Source organism: Hyposmocoma kahamanoa, unplaced genomic scaffold (assembly GCF_003589595.1).
Source record: "Hyposmocoma kahamanoa isolate Upper Pololo Valley unplaced genomic scaffold, ASM358959v1 94, whole genome shotgun sequence".
NCBI classification, from domain to species: domain Eukaryota; kingdom Metazoa; phylum Arthropoda; class Insecta; order Lepidoptera; family Cosmopterigidae; genus Hyposmocoma; species Hyposmocoma kahamanoa.
The window spans coordinates 63,108-69,878 of NW_020654878.1; positions in this window are offsets into that span (position 1 = coordinate 63,108).

Consider the following 6,771-nt stretch of genomic DNA (forward strand, 5'->3'; position numbering starts at 1 on the left):
TTTTTAGTTCTGAATGAAAATTCTATTGTCTATGTTACTCGTTACTATACTGTCTATACTATACTATAACTAACAATGAGTTTCAAAAAAGAACGTATTTTTGCTAATTAAAATATCAAAAATCAACGCTTTACTGCCTATTGGTTAAATTGGCTTAAACGTCTTGTAACTGGGCCATAAACCTTCATAAAAAAATGATGGTTCATATCACAGAAATCTAATTTATTTCAATATCTGTGGTTAAAATAAAATACGTATTGGTCTCTTCAATTCTTTCTCTTTGGTTTTTTGTTTTATAGCGTTTGTTTAGCTTTCGTTCGAATTTGTTATCATGGATTGTTACCAAAATGTACATAACAAAATATACATTAAATATTGTTTGTGTTTCATTATTGTATTCACTCGTATAAAAAGTATTGTATGGAATCATTCACTCGACAAAGCCTTGTGGGCTAATAACGGTGCTCGTCTTTATAACCTTCATTATGCATCGATTGCTTAATAGTTATTTGTTATACAAGGCTGCAAAGTTGTTGTTTAACGCGAGTGCTTATACATATAGAATCCTGAGCGTAGCGAGGGTTTTAAGGCACGAGACGCCAAAGAAATTTGCTGCCGAGCGAAACACACAACTTTTCACCTCACTCTAACGAGGAAAATGGTAGATAAACAAAAACAGTTGAACTATAACAAATCAGTTTTAATTTGAGTATAATATCATTGGTTTTAATAAACAAAATCAATTATTGTTGACTATGATTATTATTATTATAATATACAGGCTGTAAAACGACACAAAACGAAGCCGAAATATACACGCAAAGTGTACATCACACAACTCTCTTGGATTTTTGATGCGAGCGGACGTGTCTACTGACTTATTTTTGTGATTGTTGGTGTTTTTGACTTGGATCAGGACATCGAACTTCGGCCCCTCTCTTACTATCTTGGGGCGGTGTTCGTAAGATGGCGCGTCCATCTTGGATTTCATCGGTTCTTTCGCTCGACGCGCGTGACGTCGGCGAGCGGTCGTCATCTTATGTCGACACTCTGGACATCTGGCGGAGTCGACTGGAATCTACTGTGAGTGAATTGTCGGTGGTGCGGGGCTGGGATTCAAGCGCGGGCTCTGCGGACCCGCGGTCAGTCGCTCTTCGGTTGTGCTACAGATCAATGAGCGTCACACGGCGAAATGAGTATACCATGGAGGGTACGAGCATGTGGCGTCATCTTGTTTACGAAGTCTGTGGCTGCGGATGCATGCTACGTCACACTGCCCGCCTACGCCTTTTACTACGAAGTACTACCACAAATACCACTGTGAATTAAGTTTGACTTTCAAGGTATTGACTTTGTAACTAATAAATTGGTTGTTCTGAGGAGGTAGAGGCTGGGAAATACCTTGCATGTTCAGCTTGCAAAAAGTGTTGTTGTAACTTTTGCGGTAATATCACTTCGGAATTTGTTGAAACCGCTCCACTTGACTAGATTTGTCTTGTTTGTTCATGCAAAAAACCGAAAGGTGACAATACAAACACCCCCGTCCGTGGAAGTATGGTTCAAAACATTACACTAAGGAACAAAGGCAAAATCAGTACGCAGCCTCAGCAACCACAATGTAAAATCGTCTGAAATTGCAAGAACTCATACAGACTGAAATACAAAAATGCAATAGAAAAGTCTTTAAAACCCGCTCTAAATTCCTGCTTTAATGAGAACCTTAAGGACATTCAACTTCAATTGGAAAACTTTACAAAATCAATAAACTTTATAAATGATCAATTCGAAGATTTAAAACTACTGTTTCAAATAACTCGGAGACAGGGAAGAAATAGCCAGTGGACACGAAACGTTGCAGTCACAACTTAATGAAATAAACGTACGATTTTCTATTTTGGAACAAACAGCGCGTGAGTCCAATATTGAATTAAATGGCCTTCCTGAAATCAAAAATGAGAATCACATATATACAACTTTACAACTTGGGAGGGTGATTGGTCATTCTCTCGTGGAGAACGATATATTGCATTGTCATCGTGTTGCCCAGTTAAACAAGAATAGAAACACTGAACGACCGCGTTGTTGTAAAGCTCGAAAGCACACTCCGCCGCGATGATCTACTCGCTGCCATAAGCAAGTATAACCGTTCTAAGGCTAAGCCTAGTGATAAACTCAATACTGGTGACCTGGGCATCGGAGGTAAAAGAAGCCCCGTATTTGTACAAGAGTACCTAACACCAGCAAACAAGAAATTGGACGCGGAGGTCTGTAAGAAAACCATATGTGGCAACTTCTGGCGTACCGCAGGGCATCGCATCTTGGTCCGATCCTGCTTCTTATTTTTATAAATGACATCGTTGATCATATACATCACGGTGACTATTATCTATTTTCTGACGATATGAAATTAATTAAATCCATTCGCTCCGCGGAAGATGTACAAATGTTGCAGGAAGATCTCAATCATATAAAACTATGGTGCGATAAAAACTATATGCAACTATGTCAGTAAATGTAATCACATTAAATTTACCAAAAATAAAAGTATAGTTAGATCTTCTTACTATATTGATGGTAATTTAGTGGTAGAAGTGGACCGGGTGCGGGACTTAGGTGTCGCTCTGGGCAATAAGCTTAGTTATGTTGCTCATTATGAACACAAAATCAAAATCAAAACCAAAATAATCTTTTACTTCATAGGTAAGTATTATTACACTTAAAATCGTCACATTGGTTAAACTCTACCGCTCATTCGTAAGGCAGATTCCCCCGAGAAGTATGAGCAAGAAACTCTAGGGGTTGCTCTTTGTAAATAACATTTGTACGCATTCAACATTTACAATATATTTTTTTACAATATATTTTTTGTTTTATTTCAAACATCAGAAATCGAGAACCGCCACGAGCTAAACGGGTTATTACCACGGATTTTTCTCATCCAAGTACGTAGAAGTTGTATAATAACCTTTAGTATAAAATTTTTGTTTCACTATAATTTTAAACCTCGTGAATGGCAAAGTTTTGTACATCAACCGGAATCTTGTTATAGAAGCGTATACATTGCCCCTTAAATGAATTTGTCACTGTGAAGACGGCTATCAAGAAAAGCTAGTTTATTTTTATTCCTCGTATTAATGTTATGTCTGTCACTATTTTGCATAAAGAGATTACTATTCTTCTTAACATAAATTACATTTTCATAAATGTACTGTGACGCTAGTGTAAGAATACTAATTTCCTTAAACTTATCTCTCAAATACACTCTGGGGCCCAGATTGTAATTTGCCCTAACCGCACGTTTCTGCAGGACAAAGTTTCTATTGACATCGGCGGTATTATCCCAAAGCAAAATGCCGTATGTCATTAGACTGAAAGTACCTGAAGTAAACCAATCTAGCGTTTTCGACGCCTGAAAGTTTCCGTATTTTTTTAATCGCGTACACTGCAGAGCTGAGCCGTTTTGATAACTTACTTATATGTGGACCCCATTGCAATTTAGCATCTAATGTCATACCTAGAAATACAACTGTATCCACAAGATTCAATTTTTCGTTTTTAACTACAATGTTTGTAAGTCTCTCTAAAATTGGGTAATGTAAATTTCACACAATTTGTTTTTTTTCTCATTAAGGTGCAGGTTATTAACAGCAAACCAATCAACTAGATATAGTATTATATACTATATTTGGATATAGTATTGTTCACATCGTCGTAGGAACATAGGTGCCTTTTAACTTTAAATAATAATGATGTATCATCAGCAAACAATACTATCTCATGTTTTGAACCCTCCACGAGGCTAGGTAAGTCATTAATATAAACTAAAAACATAAAATGGACCTAGAATTGAACCTTGAGGGACATCCATGCTTATTGCAGACCCTGATGATCTCGTACTGTTAACATCAACTCTCTGGGCTCTATCACTCAAACACGATTTAAGAAGGTCGAGGTCATGTCCTGCCACACCTTAATGGCGAAGTTTCCTGACCAGAGTACAAGAGTGCACACAACCAAAAGCTTTGGAAAAGTCACAGAATACACCAATAGCGTCACGTGAGTCTTCGCACTTCGCACACCAGCATCGGTTGAAGAGCGACCCCGAGTGAAACATTAAGTTAGGAGACATTAAGTTATTACTATAAAAATGTGCACACATCTGATTTAGAATCATTTTTTCAAAGATTTTCCTGAGTGTTGGTAGTATTGAAATAGGTCTGAAATTGGTGGGATCTGACATACCAGATTTGAAAAGTGGAATAACTTTGCTTGATGAGGTCAGGAAACACACCATCATCAACATATTTGTTAAAGATACAGTCTAAGTAAGGCGCAATACAATCAATTATAGAACTAATTACTCTGAAACACCATCACGGTCAGCAGTATTTTTTATGTTTATAGACTTAAAGTCTTTAACAATATCGTTTGGAAATATATGACGGAACCTTAAATTAGTAATACTAACTGCATAGTTTTCTTTAATCTTAGTTTAAAATATAAGTTACCAGGTTTGACCCTTCCAGTTTTGCTGTTTATAATATTCCAAGTCGTTTTTACTACATTCGCGCTGCTTTTAATTAATTAATTTATTATTTATAAACATTGCTTTGGCTGCAACACAAACACGTTTAAATATTTTCGAATATTTCCTAACAAAATCATTAAGACTGTTACTAGTGTTATAGGTCCTTTCATCGTAAAGATCATATAGCCTTTGTCTACTTTTATGAATTCCCACTGTCGCCCAATCACTAAATTTCAATGAATTGTTATGGTTACAAAATTTGGATTTAAAAACATTATCACGTTCAGTTTTCACTATGATGAAAATTGAATTTTACTATTTATTGGGATCGTTAACGTACGGAATGTCAGTTAGTTTAAGCATTACGTTATTTCTATAAGCTTTAAGTCGACCATTATTTATCGAAACACATGTGATATCCTTTTCTGGCACTTTATCACAGTTATATTAAAAGTGGCCAATTGACCGCAGTGATCAGACTTGTTTAGAATGTTGTCTAAACAAGTGGCTGTAGCAGAAGTTCTAGTAGGCACCAAGAAAATATTCACAAGATTATAACTAGCCTACTGCTAGCACTGGAATCTTCTAACTGGAATTTCACATTGAAGTCACCACAAACAGCAATATATTTATTTAGATTATTTAATTTGCCTAAATACGATGAATGAGTGGGTCTGTATACGCTTAATACTACAAGCCGTTCAAGCTCTATGCAGGATTCAATATATAGGCTCACAATATCTGAACATTATTTGAATTTTTTAATTATTTGAAAGAGTCGCCATGAATAGCTTTTACTCTGCTGAACGAACTAGCCACCTGGTGATTGTTGAAGCTAAACATGAACTGATGTTTGGATAAAAAGTGGTGCTCAGTAATACAAAGAATATCAATATTTAGACAGTTAATAAATAATTATATTTCTAAATCTTTGTCTTTCATGCCTTGAATATTTCGGTGCACCAGGTGTAATATGCAATTTATTTTATTTCTATGAGTTTTGTGGTGGTTTTTTATTGTCACTGTATTGCAAGAGTATTTCTCCGTTGTCTTATTAATTAATTTAAATAATTGGACATTGAATTATTGAGTTACGTCAGTAAACAGATCTATGTCAATGGACTGCTCAATAGAAGCAGCCGGTCTGGTAGCCAACGATTTGGCTGAACTATTAATATAATATGATAGCAACTCTGCTATCTGTCCCCTAAAATAACTAGTAAGATAATACCTCCCTTTAGTGAAATAATTAAATTTACTAATAAAATTACTAGTATCCATAAAATGAAATTTACTATAATAAAATGTCAAGCAGTGTAATGTTCTATTTAAGTTATTCCTAATATTATTTTCATTTGTTGTGAGCCTGTTGCTGAAGGGAAAAGCGAACAAAATAATTTCTTTTATATGAATTCATTGACTTACAATTATATGGACGTCGGGTCCGCGCTAAAAAGTGTCCGCACTTGTAAGGCGCTAAAATCGTATACAGAGCGCGACACTCCGCTTTAGTCTTCATTTGTTCGACTGACAGCGCGATACTGCGATGACATTACAATTTAAATTTCGAATAGGTTGACTTGGGACATTTTTTTCGTGGTTTTTGTATTAAACCCGTCGTCCATTTATTTGTAAGTCAATGTATGAATTAAATTATTTAATTGTGAAAAATATTATATTTGTAGCGGATGCTCGGAGGGTTGTTAGTTGGAGAAGTGAAACGCTCGATGTCTAGCTCGCAATTAACATTTATTTCGAAATCAGCCTCTACCTTTATACAAAATTTATAAAATATAACGTACACCCCAAACATAAGTTGGAGAGAGAGAGAGAGACTATATATATGCCTCTCGCTCTCGCTCTCACGTAAATACTTCGCGCGCCTGCGGGCCGCCAGTCAGTCGTAGACATGGGGAATAGCGTTACATTTCTATCGCCGTGACCGCCGTTCCGGTTCCAAAAAAATCACAGTGATAAATCATCGTGATTTTGTCACGACTGTTACTTCCGTGACCTTGTCACGCCTATAACTTACATCACGATATACGGTTTTAACCAGCGGCTTCTTTCTAATACTTATAGCCGTTTTTTATACAATGATTTAAGTTTTTACTCCCTTTGCAATAAGTTTAAATTCCATTCAAAAAGTTGATTTTGTATTTAATGTAATTTTGTTTGTTACTTATTTAATGCGAATCTTTGGATTGTTAAAAATAGCAATAAAGTGTAATGTAATTATATTT